This window comes from Bubalus bubalis, chromosome 13 (assembly GCF_019923935.1).
Source record: "Bubalus bubalis isolate 160015118507 breed Murrah chromosome 13, NDDB_SH_1, whole genome shotgun sequence".
Taxonomy (NCBI): domain Eukaryota; kingdom Metazoa; phylum Chordata; class Mammalia; order Artiodactyla; family Bovidae; genus Bubalus; species Bubalus bubalis.
Genome location: NC_059169.1, coordinates 21,347,803 through 21,361,576, shown reverse-complemented (window position 1 = coordinate 21,361,576; position 13,774 = coordinate 21,347,803). Strand labels below are relative to the sequence as shown.

General features: G+C 37.4%; 1 protein-coding gene across 3 annotated transcripts in view; it reads left to right on the top strand.

Annotated features, from left to right (window-relative positions):
- The window catches only part of GPC6 (glypican 6), a 1,252,059-nt gene that overhangs the window by 811,752 nt on the left and 426,533 nt on the right, over positions 1 to 13,774 (top strand). The gene's annotated exons all lie outside the window — the stretch shown is intronic.

The window sequence follows — 13,774 nt, the reverse complement described above, 5'->3', positions numbered from 1 at the left end:
GTTCAGATCCCTGAGTTCCTGTCAGAAACACTGAATCAGAAACATCTGTATGGGGGGCTTGAGAATTGTTATTTTTAAAAAGTTTTCTAGGTGATTCTAATGCAGGCTGAAGACTGGCATTTGGAAACTTTTGCTCTATGGTCAGGTTCTATGAAGCTTCCCACTCCCTTTCATCCTCTGCTCCCCACATGACCTGGGTTCTGCCTCCCTCCATCTCATCTATTGCTATTTCCAGCCTCTTTGCATGCCACATGCCAGCCTTAGTAATGACAAATGACATTTAGCAAGTGTCCTTTTGTGATAGGCCTTCTACCATATAAAAGTACTAAATCAATTAATATATTCAATGCATAACATTAAATGATACATTTGTTGTTGTTCAGTCGCAAAGTGGTGAGCAACTCTTTGTGATCCCATGGACTGCAGCATGCCAGGCTTTCCTGTCCTCTACTATCTCCTGGAGTTTGCTTAAATTCATGTCCGTTGAGTGGGCAATGCTATCTAACCATCTTATGCCCTGCTCCCCTCTTCTTTCGCCTTCAGTCTTTTCCATAATCAGGGTCTTTTCTGATGAGTCAGCTCTTTGTATCAGGTGGCCAAAGTATTGGAGCTTCAGCTTCAGCATCAGTCCTTCCAATAAATATTCAGGGTTGATTTCCCTTAGGATTGCTCAGTTTGATCTCCTTGCAGTCCAAGGGACTTTCAAGAATCCCTTAAATATCATTTATATATATATATATATATATATATATATATATATATGCTGCTACTGCTAAGTCGCTTCAGTCGTGTCCGACTCTGTGCGACCCCATAGACGTCAGCCCACCAGGCTCCCCCGTCCCTGGGATTCTCCAGGCGAGAACACTGGAGTGGGTTGCCATTTCCTTCTCCAGTGCATGAAAGTGAAAAAATAAAGTGAAGTCACTCAGTCGTGTCCAACTCCTAGCAACCCCATGGACTGCAGCCCACCAGGCCCTTCTGTCCATGGGATTTTCCAGGCAAGAGTACTGGAGAGGGGTTCCATTGCCATATATATATATATATATATATATATATATATAAAATGTTAAAACCATGTCTGACACATAGAAAGCATATTATGAATGTTAATGAATCATCAGTTCAGTTCAGTCGCTCAGTCATGTCTGACTATTGCAACCCCATGAATTGCAGCACGCCAGACCTCCCTGTCCATCACCAACTCCTGGAGTTCACTCAAACTCACATCCATCGGGTCGGTGATACCATCTAGCCATCTCATCCTCTGTCATCCCCTTTTCCTCCTGCCCCCAACCCCTCCCAGCATCAGTCTTTTCCAATGAGTCAACTCTTCACATGAGGTGGCCACAGTATTAGAGTTTCAGCTTTAGCATCATTCCTTCCAAAGAAATCCCAGGGCTGATCTCCTTTAGAATGGACTGGTTGGATCTCTTTGCAGTCCTAGGGACTCTCAAGAATCTTCTCCAATACCGCAGTTCAAAAGCATCAATTCTTTAGCGCTCAGCTTTCTTCACAGTCCAACTCTCACATCCATACAAGACTACTGGAAAAACCATATCCTTGACTAGACAGACCTTTGCTGGCAAAGTAATGTCTCTGCTTTTGAATATTTTATCTAGGTCGGTCATAACTTTCCTTCCAAGGAGTAAGTGTCTTTTAATTTCATGGCTGCAGTCACCATCTGCAGTGATTTTGGAGCCCAGAAAAATAAAGTCTGACACTGTTTCCACTGTTTCTCCATCTATTTCCCATGAAGTGATGGGACCAGATGCCATGATTTTAGTTTTCTGAATGTTGAGCTTTAAGCCAACTTTTCACTCTCCTCTTTTACTTTCATCAAGAGGCTTTTTAGTTCCTCTTCACTTTCTGCCATACGGGTGGTGTCATCTTCATATCTGAGGTTATTGAATGAATCATATCTATAATTAAATATCATAGATCATGCCATGTACTATTATTTTTTTCAGATTTATTAAGATGCAGTTGACATATGTTGCATTGGCCAAAAAGTTTGTTTGGGATTTTCCATAACATCTTACAGAGAAACTCAAACAAACATTTTGGCCAGCCCAATACCATTGTATAAGTTAAGGTGTATAACATGATGGTTTGCTATACATGTATGCTGTGAAATGAGTACCAATAAGCTTAGTTATCACATTGAGCAGCTCATATAATTACTATTTGTGCATGTGGTGAGAATATTTAAGATTTATTCTCTTAGCAACTTTCAAGTTTATGTTAATACAATATCATCAGTCAATATTGTGAATTATTGTTGCTTTTCTGTACATTAGATCCCCAGGACTTATTCATCTTTTAACTGGAAGTCTATACCCTTTGACTACATTCCTCATTTCTCCCATCCCCTAGTCCCCAACAGCCATCAGTGTACTCTCTGTTTCTATGAGTTCATCTTTTTTAGATTCCACAAATAATTGAGATCATACAGCATCTGTCTTTCCCTGACTTATCTCACTTAGAATAATGCTCTCAAGATTTGCTCATGTTGTCACACATGTCAGGACTTCCTTCCTTTTATTTTTTAACTGAATAGTATTTTATCATGTATATATCACACTTTCTTCTTTCATCCATTGATAGATACTTAGGCTGTTTTCATTATCACTTGGCTGTTGTGAATAGTGCTGGAGTGAACCGGGAGATGCAGCTATCTCCTTGAAATAATTACTTCATTTCCTTCAGATATAGTCCCAAAGTAGGATTGCTAGACTGTTTGATAACTCTGTTTTTTGATAGACTGTTTGATAATTCTATTTTTTATTTTTTGACAAATCTCCATACTGTTTTCAATAGTGGCAGTATCACTAGACATTCCTACTGCAGTGTCCAAAGTTGTTGGGCACTGTGGTAGGATTGTAGCCACATCCTTGCAAGCTCTTGTTATCTCTTGCCTTTTTTACCATGACATGCATTTGTCTTGTCCTATCTAGTCTTAACCAGCTGAACTAGACATAGAAGACTCAGAATTACTAGGAAACAACTTGGGCAAACATCTTATTCTTAAAAAAAAAAAAAAGTATGGCATGTATTAGTTTATTGTTATAGCAACCCTGTGACGTAGGTACCATTATTTTTCCCATTTGACAGAATAGGAAGCAGAGGTCCTGTTCACAGAAATAGAAAACAGTAGCCCAATTATGAACATTTGTAATTCCTTGAATATGCCATGATTTCTAACTTGGTGAATAAGGTGAGAAAATTCATGCGCTATATTCTCCAAGCCTAACTCCCTGACAATTACTTTCCCACGTAGTCCCCTTTCACACTTCATTCTTATCATTGCCTGTTTTACCCATTGCTTTTGCCAACTATATTTTAAATTTCTTGAGAGCAGAGATTGTGTTTTATTGAAAAATGCATGGACAAGACCTCTACTAAGTACGATATAGGGCTATTTAAAGAAACAAATTATAAGCACACCTCGTTTTATTGTGCTTCACTTTATTGTGCTTGGTGGATATTACATTTTTTAAAAATTGAAAATTGGTGGCAACTCTGAGTTAAGCAGATCTATCGCTGCCATTTTCCCAAGAGCATTTGCTCACTACATGTCTGTCACATTTTGGTAATTTTTGCCATACTTCAAAATTTTTCATCATTATTTTATTTATTTTGATAATTTGTAATCCGTGCTCTTTAGGTGCTGCTAATGTGATTGTTTGGGGTGCCACAAACTATACCCATAATGATAAATATATGTGTTCTGACTGCTCCACCAACCAACCATTTCCTCATCTCTCTCCTTGTCTTGAGTCCCCCTCATCCCTGAGACACAACAATATTGGAATTAGATCAGTTAATAACCCTACAATGGTCTCTAAGTGTTCAAGTGAGAGGTAGAATCACACATCTCTCACTTTAAATCAAAAGCTAGAAATGATTAAGCTTAATGAGGAAAGCATGTGAAAGACCTAAGCTAGACCTCTTGCATCAGTTAGCCAAGTCATGGATGCAAACAAAAAATCTTTGAAAGAAATTAAAAGTGTTTCTCCAGTGAACACAAGAATGATAGGATAGCAAAACAGTTTTATTGCTGATGTGCAGGAGATTTGAATGGTCAGGATAGAAGAGGAAACCAGCCACAACATTCCCTTAAGCCAAAGCTTAATCCAGAGGAAGCCCTTAACTCCCTTTAGGTCTGTGAAGGCTGAGAAAAGTGAGGAAGATACAGAAGAAAAGTTTGAAGCTGGCAAAGGTTGATTCTTGACATTTAAGAAAAGAAGTCACCTCCATAATCTAAAAGTGCAAGGTGAAGCAGCAGGTGCTGATGTAAAAGCTGCTATAAGTTATCCAGAAGATCTAGCCAAGATAACTAATGAGGGTGGCCACACTAAACAATAGTGTTTGTATGTCGATGAAACATTGGAAGAATGTATTGGAAGAAGATCCTAAATAGGGCTTCATAGCTAGAGAAGAGAAGTCAATACCTGGCTTCCAAGCTTCAAAGGACAGGCTGACTCTCTTTTTAGGGGCTAAGGAAGCTGATGATTTTAAGTTGGATCTAGTGCTCACTTATTCTTTTTTTTTTTAAATCCAAGAGCTGTTAAGAATTCTGTTAAATCTACTCTGTCTCTGCTCTATAAATGGAACAACAAAGCCTGGATGACAGCACATGTGTTCACAACATGGTTTACTGAAAACTTTAAGCCCAATGTTGAGACCTACTGCTCAAGAGAAAAGATTCTTTTCAAAATACTACTGCTCATTGACAATCTGCATCTGGTCACAAGAGCTCTGATGGAGTTGTACAAGGAGACATATCGTTTTCATGCCTGCAAATACAACATCTATTCTGTAGCCCACAGATTAAGGAGTCATTTTGACTTTCAAGTCTCATTATTAAGAAACACACTTCATAAGCCTTTAACTACCAGACAGTGATTCTTCTAATGGATCTGGGCAAAGTTAATTAAAAACATTCTTAAAAGGATTCACCATTCAAGATGCCATTAAGAACATTCTTGATTCATGGAAGGAGGCCAAAATATCAGCGTTATCAGGACTTCAGAAGAAGTTGATTCCAACTTTGATGGATTTGAGACTTCAGTGGAAGAAGTTAACTGCAGATGTAGTGGAAATAACAACAGAGCTAGAATTTATTAGAAGTGGTGCCTGAAGAGGTAACTGAACTGCTGTCATCTTCTGATCAGACTTCTTATGGGTGAGCAAAGTAAGTGGTTTCTTGAGATGGAATCTACTCCTGGTGAAGATGCTGTAATGATTGTTGAAATGACGAGAAAGGGCTTAGAGCACTACATAAAATTATTTGATAAAGCAGCAGCAGGCTCTGAGGCAATTGAAGGATTGCCTTCAATTTTGAAGGAAGTTCTATTGTAGATAAAATGCTATCAAACTGCATTGTATGCTTCAGGAAAATCACATATGAAAAGAAGTCAATCATTGGGGCAAATATCATTGTTGTCAAATTTTAAGAAATTGCCACAGCCACCCTGAACCTTCAGCAAGCACCGTCCTCATCCGTCTGCAGCCATGAACACTGAAGCAAGACCCTGGACCAGCAAAATGATTACAACTTGCTGAAGGGTCAAATGATGCTTAGCGTTTTCTAGCACAAAGTAATTTTAAATGAAAGGTATGTACATTGTTCTTTTAGACATGTTAATGCACACTTAGTAGATTACCGTTAGTATAACCATGACTTTTACATGCACCGAGAAACCAAAGAAATTGTGTGACCCACTTTATTGCAACATTCGCTTCATTGTGGTGGTCTGGAACCTGTAATATCTTTGATGTATGCCTGTCCTCTGATAGCTGCTGCCCACCTCGTGGTAATTAGTGGAATCTTAGGCTTAGAACCTGAGGAAGAATTAATCTCTAGAGCAAGAATAGCAAAAGAGGTTCATTTCTCCATGCAGTCAATTCTATTCTTTTGGAAATGGCTTCCCAGTGGCTCAAGTGGTAAAGAATCCTCCTGCTAATGCAGGAGACCCAGGATATGCTGGATCCGTCCCTGAGTGGGGAAGATTCCCCTGGAGTAGGAAATGGCAATCCACTCCAGTATTCTTGCCTAGAGAATTCCATGGACAGAGGAGCCTGTTAGGCTATAGTCCAAAGGGTCACAAAGAGTCAGACATGACTGAGCACGCATGCACGTGGTGGCTTTCTAGGACACAGTGTTGAGAAGGATTCTGAGATTAAGTCTGGGCTTGGAGCCAAAGAACCATCACCCATATTACCTGTGGTCTCGGGAGAGAGTGTGGAGATATGTATACACTGCTTTTGCCATCCTTCTGTGGTCAGACTTTGAAAATCAGTAAGAACAGTTGACTGGCTTTTAAATGGCTTTAGACAGAGTGACAAAGTGGTGCCCATTAGACTGAATGATTGATCTTTCTTTAGGCTATTTTTATGAGGAAGTGGTTGAATCAGAATAAAGATTACAATTTTTTTTGTTGAGTTTTCGCATATGTTTGGTGCCATTCCTAAGTGACATGCAATTTGAAGAATGTCAAATACAAAGGGTCAGTTTTCCACACAACTGATCTTTAAATATTTCCTCTGTTTACTATGTCTAAGCAAATGATGCAGGGGAAAATGGTATAAGCAAATGTGAACCACAGCTTTGAAAGACGCACTCATGTACACACACGTGAACACACATAGGAAATGACCATTTTTCATCTCATGAAATTGTAAATGTTCATCCTCAAACACCACAGAAAATGTCTTTGATACTGTCACAAATAAAATATAATAATTGTTCTATTGCCCACTGAATTCTAGAGCCATGTTATTAATTAAAGATAAACTTGAATTATGTTATTTAGGATCAAAGCGAAATGTCTAACCTAATGATACTGAAAGAGTAATAATGTCAGCCTCTTTATAGAATTTATTTTCTTCTTAGCATTTATCTTCCATAAACCATGATATTTGATATTTCCATAGGAGCAAAGGAATGAAGGTGCTATTTTTGATGCAGCATTGTGACTTGCAAGATTTGCATCTGTGTGAATTAAACCATGCCCTTACAAACACATCTAGGATAATAGTTCGTAAGGATAAAATGTAGAGTTGGGAGGGAAACATAGGATTTGAAATTTTGTGTAATGTCAGAGTAGGCAGTACTTACACATCTTTCCTAAGTGGAGACGTGGCCTTTATCGCCAATATCTTGTTACTGTAGAAACTGTAAATATAAGACAACTCAATACTTCACTGATGTTTTAAAAGCTCATTGCTTCATTGATTTTCTTTCTTCCTTAGTAAAATCAGAATGGACTCAGTAAGACAGAAAGTTGAGGACATTAATATGAATATCTCAGCTAAGTGTTCCTGAAAACTCAGTGCAATACAGCAGGACCTTCCAGATCATGTATTGCATTATTTGTTTTACTCTTATAAAGAACTACATAATGAAATTATTATTATAACACATTTTTATCTTAATCTCCCAGTTAATTTAGGAAACGTTACTTAGGAAGAAGAAATACCTACATCCCATATATCACATTTTTCTACTGTTCTCTCTAGAAAAAGTAACTCTGGCAATACAGATTTTATCTCATATCAGGTCATGATACTTTATCCCCTAATCTTTTTGTTTAATTAAACTATGGTTGATTTACAATATTGTGTTAGTTTCACGTGTACAGCTTCAGATTCTTTTCCATCATAGCTTATTACAAGATATTGAATATAGTTCCATGTACTATGGAGCAAATCCTTGTTGTTTATCCCCTGTATCTTTAACCATTAATAAAATACTATGCCAGTGTTTTTCCTTCCACATCATATGCCTTCCATTTGCAACTAGACATTCAATAGAAATTATTTTATAATTTTTTTAAAGTTTTTTTCCAATTGTGTATCAACAATTTTTTCCCTCATTTTGAATCCCAAGTACATTTTAATTTTTACTTAATTTATAAGACAACCCATGAAATATCTTCATGTAATTCTATAGTGATAGATTTTAAGGAATGCTTCCAAGGGTGTAATGTAATTGCGGAGGTATCAAACTGTACCTATCAGACCACCTTTCAACACGGTGGAAGTGGGAGAGGAAAAGAAGAGGTCATGGCTGAAGCATGCTTTTGAGTTCTATCACTTGAGATAGCTTGAATAAATCACCATTATAGATCACTGATGGGATAACGGATGTCTTGGTCTGTATAGTGATATAACATCACTCTATCAACATTAAGCTTTAGAATTGACATGTATTTCAATTTCATAAATCTGAATATTTAAAATATATATATTTTCTTTGTACAGGTGACCTAGAGCTAGTTTTGTGCTTTTTCCTGTAACTATGTATATATGTGTAGTATACAGACAAACATATAGATACATAAGTATATTTATGTAGTATATGTAGGCACATCTATAGGGTATTTAAACATACATTCCACACATATATACTTATATAGTTCATATAATAATTTATATTATATAGTATACATATATAAATTTATAGTTTATATGTATGTGCATATATGTGTATTTTAAATTTTTTAATTTTTGGTTGTTATAGATCCTGTATTAGATCAATAAACTTCATTTTGTAAGTTTTGTTCTGATATAGCATGTATTTGTTTAAAGTTAACATTAATTATTAAAACTAGAATCCACTATGCAACCATATAAAGTGTGAGGGAATCTGCTTTTTCAATGAAATAGAAGGACTCTTTTTTTCCCTTCACTTGAAAGTATAGCTTTTCTGATTAGATCAATTTAACTATTTACTTTTTCTGTAAAGGTCATATGTTTATAAAGGTTTTTCTCTAGCTTTATTGAGGTATACTTGGCAAAATCATAAATATTTACAATATAAAATGTGATGATTTGATAAACATTTTATGTATATTTCAAAAATTATATATAATATGTTATCTTTGTGCTATCCTCATCAAAGCAATTAGGGAGAGGAGTGTGTTTGCCTATTTGACAGCCTAGCGGAGAATATTATTCTTGCCTTTATTTTTAACCTGTGGTTGCACTCAAGGTTACTTCAAAGTATCAGGAAAGTGTGACTGTGACAAGATTTAGTGATCACAGGGGCAATTAATGCAAGATCAGCCTCCTGGATATCGATTCTCATATCATGGCATCTTGGCAAAATGAAGTCATCATTTCATCAGACTTTTAGTTATACTAATAAATGATTCTCAGAATGATTTTAATGCTGGCAGTTCTATCATCGCTTGTGAACTTAAAAGGATAGTGAATAAGAAATTTAGGGAAGTGGTAGAATCATTATAGATACATAAGAAAAGCATATGTGTGAAGCTTCTCTTCCTATGCAAGGAAGACAGAGAGTTTCTCTCTAATCCTGTTAGTTCTTAGAACTCCTTGGTGATCTTTATACAAAATTCTCATGAAGATTATCATATCTGATTTCTTTTTGATGGAAACAACTAAGTGAAGTTAACCTTGGTTTTGGAACAATGTCACTAAGAGTTTGGAGCCTGGAGATAGTTGTATATTAAAATCCTTCCTTCCCTATAGTTTTCAAATGCTGAGTCTGAGAGCTAATAACGAAACTTCTTACCTGTATTATGTCACAGAAGACAAATAATACATATCTGTATAAGCTACTTTTGCTTATGTAAATCAATGTATTTGGATATGATTCTTTCTTGCAAATCCATTTTTAAAGAAATTTAAGAAATTCCAATTCATGAAAATTCTTACTGTTTTCAAAATAATTTATTTTCTTCCCAGTCAATTTTAAAAATAAATGTGTCTCCTCTACTGAAATTTCTATTTCTGATTTAGTTTGCACCTAAAACACTACCGTTGTGCATTGTGTGAATTAGTTCTATGAGAATTCAGCTGAATATGTATGTTTTTAAGAATTCATTTTGTTTTTATTTTAAAAATACAGTGTAGCTATTATTTGATTATTTACATTTTAAAAAGTGATTGTTATTGGCCAAAATTGCCATCACTTTTAAAGAGCACACTGTACTTGAGAATGTTTATTTTATTCTAAAATATGGAGTAAATCCAAAGTGGATAAACTACCTTATGTTGTTTCCCAGATATAAAATGTTTATGTTTGTTTCTTCACTTTATTTAAAAGACCACAGTGATCTAGCATCGTGAAGGCAAAACATTTGTATTTGCAAGGTATCAAGAAACATAAAGAAGAAAAAAAAAAAGAAACATAAAGAAGGCTTTTATTTCAAAAATACTTCTAAAAGACATTATTTTTCAAATTAATAAAGATAAATTATAAGTGTTTCAAAGAATAATTTCAAAATCACACTTCTGCTTTTCTGTTTCAAGCTTTGGGATCTTCCCTGGTGGTCCAGTGGCTGGGACTCCAGTGAAGATGGCCCAGGTTCGATCTCTGGTCAAAGAACTAGATCCCACATGCCTCAGTTAAGAGGATGCATGCCACAGCTAAAAGATCCTGCATGCTGCAACTAAGACCCAGCACAGTCCACACGCACAAAAAAAGACAAAGTTTTTAAATTTCCTTTTAAGTAAGTGCATAACCCTAATCTATTCCAGGTAACTCTTTCTTGGTGAAGTTTATGCCAATGTGAAAACCTCTTGCCCTGGGAATTTAATTGCAAGTACAGAAATATTTTACCTTAAAAAAACTACACTATTGTCTCACAAGTCATTTTTATCTTTAGTTAATTTGATATGTCTAAACATTATTAGTTCTTTGGAAATGGTTGTAACTTTGGGATTGACTATGTGTTCTTATACAGCACATTTTTGTTTTAACCCTGATAATTGTTTCCATTACTTAGAATCATTTTTAATTCTAAAAAAGGAATTCTGATTCTATATTAACTCATTATTTAACTCTGGGAAGGTGGAAATTGATATGTGCCACTCATTAATAGCTCTCCAACACACAGCATGGGCTTCACAGATGGCGGTAGTGGGAACGAATCCACCTGCCAATGCAAGAGACATGCGTTTGATTCCTGGGTGGGGAAGATCCCTTAGAGAAGGAAATAGCAACCCACTCCAGTATTCTTGCCTATGAGATCCCATGGACAGAGGCGCCTGATGGACTGTAGTCCAGGGGGTCGCAAAGAGTGGACACCACTGGGCACTGAAGACACAGCACAGACAGTCCACTAAAGGCACATGCAGACACTGCCCTGGAAGGCTGAGGCCAGTGGTGTCTACTGAAGATCTTTACATTTCAAGATGTGAGTGCTTCTCACTTGTCTTGTTTTGCCAGTCTGTGCTGTAAACTTATAGCTTTGGTCCAATAGCCAGTACTATTTTTAAAAGACACTCATTCCTTTATTCACTGACCTAGGAAATATTTATCATACATATTGTGGATCAAGCTCTTGGGATATGCTGAGAATTCAATAAGATGCAAGACAGACAGCACTTGGGCTGAGACCAAGCTTCCATTTTAATGGTTCTATATTGTCTAGGTGTCGTTTTCCAAGGGATAAATAACCTGCGGGGCTTTCAGTGTGTTGTGTGTATTAGTTATACCCCGTGGACTGTAGCCCACCAGATCCTCTGTCCATGGAATTCTCCAGGCAAGAATACTGGAGTGCGTAGCCATTCCCTTCTCCAGGGGATCTTCCCTACCTCTGGATTGAACCCAGGTCTCCTGCATTGCAGGCAGATTCTTTACCTTCTGAGCCACCAATCAGTAGATACACTTATATACTTTTTCTAGCCTGTTTCCAATTTCTTGGGACTTGAGTTTGATATAAATGTTGACTTTTCATTTTTCAAAGTAGTACAATGCCACACAAAGCCCTTTTTCGTGTGGCTCTTACTGGCATTTCCTGTTTTGTCTCTCATCTAACCTCTTTCATATTGCATCGTTGTTGCTGTTGTTTAGTCTCTAAGTCGTGTCCAACTCTTTGCAATCCCATAGACTGTAGCCTGCCAGGCTCCTCTCTCGATGGAATTCTCCAGACAAAAACACTGGAGTGGGTTTCTGTTTCCTTCTGCAGAGCATCTTTCCCACCCAGGGATCAAACCTGAGGATCCTGCATTGTGAGGCGGAGTCTTTACCACTGAGCCATCAGAGAAGCCAACATTGCACTCTGAGTTCCAGCTGTTCTTTTTGTTTCTTTGTTTGCCACACCACGCAGCATGTGGGATTGCAGTTCCCAGGGATTGAACGCACGCCCCCTTGTGTACTGGAAGTACAGAGTCTTACCCACGGACCACTAGAGAAGTCCCTTCAGCTATTCTTAATTGCTTGCATTTCTTAACTTCCTTTGCCCCAGATCCTCTGATCCCTTTAACGAATTAAGTTGGATTAACCTGGTCTTTGTCCAAGTGTGTTGTTAGTTGTGCTCCTCACTAATGAGCAAACAAGCATGGTTTAGGAACTTAAAGTTCAGGGATGGAACTATAAATTATATAACCACACAAATACAATGTTTCAATTGTAGTTACATAGAAATGATATAAGAATGACTGGAATTTAAAATTAAAAATATTTGTCTCCAACTTCATGGAATTACTTTGACTATTTTCCATGAACCTTATAAAAATCACCTCAACAGTAGCTTCTGGGGCTAGGAGGTAGAAAAACTGGTACATGTCAATATTGTTGTCATTCCCAGAAAATATGAGTGAAAAAGCAAATGGCTATGAATGAGTTTCATCATGTTGAGATATCCTAAGAAAACTTAGATTTTTTTCAGAGGAAAGTGAGGGAGTTTTTTGGGTTTTTTTTAATAAGCCCCAAGCCAATCATTTTAATCAGCATATCAAATCAATTGTGATTTCCCTGTAATTGTTTCCTGGAATTATCCTTACTTGAAATCTGACATCTTTCCCAAACCACTTTGAAGATGTAGTCCACAACAGAATGAGTTTACCACTAAAACTGCAATTTCCCCGAAAATACTTGGAATGGTATAACTTGGAACGGTATTATTGTATAATGGTATGACCGTGTAATTATAATCTCAGGGTGAAAGTGAAAGTGTTAGTTGCTCAGTTGTGTCCAACTCTTTGCAACTCCATGGACTGTAGCCCACCAGGCTCCTCTGTCCATGGAATTTCCCAGGCAAGAATACTGGAGTGGGTTGCCATTTCCTTCTCCAGGGAATCTTCCTGACCTAGGCATCAAATCCAGGTCTTCCACATTGCAGGAAGATTCTTTACTGTCTGAGCCACCAAGGAAGCCCATAATCTCAGGATTCACAAAGTAAATACAGAAGAGAGATGAAGATTGAGTTTTGAATGCAGACTTCATTGGGAATAGTTTCTGTTCATTTCAGCTACTTCCTTGTTGGGTATGAGTATTTATTCTGCAAGAAAGATCTCTCTCTTTTTTTTTTTTGCCACACACTGCCCTTGAGATCGGAGAAGGCAATGGCACCCACTCCAGTATTTTTGCCTAGAAAATCCCATGGACGGAGGAGCCTGGTGGGCTGCAGTCCATGGGGTCGCTGAGGGTCGGACACGACTGAGCAACTTCACTTTCACTTTTCACTTTCATGCATTGGAAAAGGAAATGGCAACCTACTCCAGTGTTCTTGCCTGGAGAATCCCAGGGACAGCGGAGCCTGGTGGGCTGCTGTCTATGGGGTCGCACAGAGTCGGACACGACTGAAGCGACTTAGCAGCAGCAGCAGCCCTTGAGATGATCAGACTAGGTTTCCATAAAACTTTTCCATTGGTGTAGTGAGCTTCCTCTCCAGAAAAATCACAGTGACATACCAATGTGGAGGCTTAGAGTCCTTAGGTGCATGGACCCAAGAGAATACTTTTCTCGGTGGTTAATGCTTTCTTGTTTCCCATTGCCTTTTTTTTTTTTTTTTTTTTT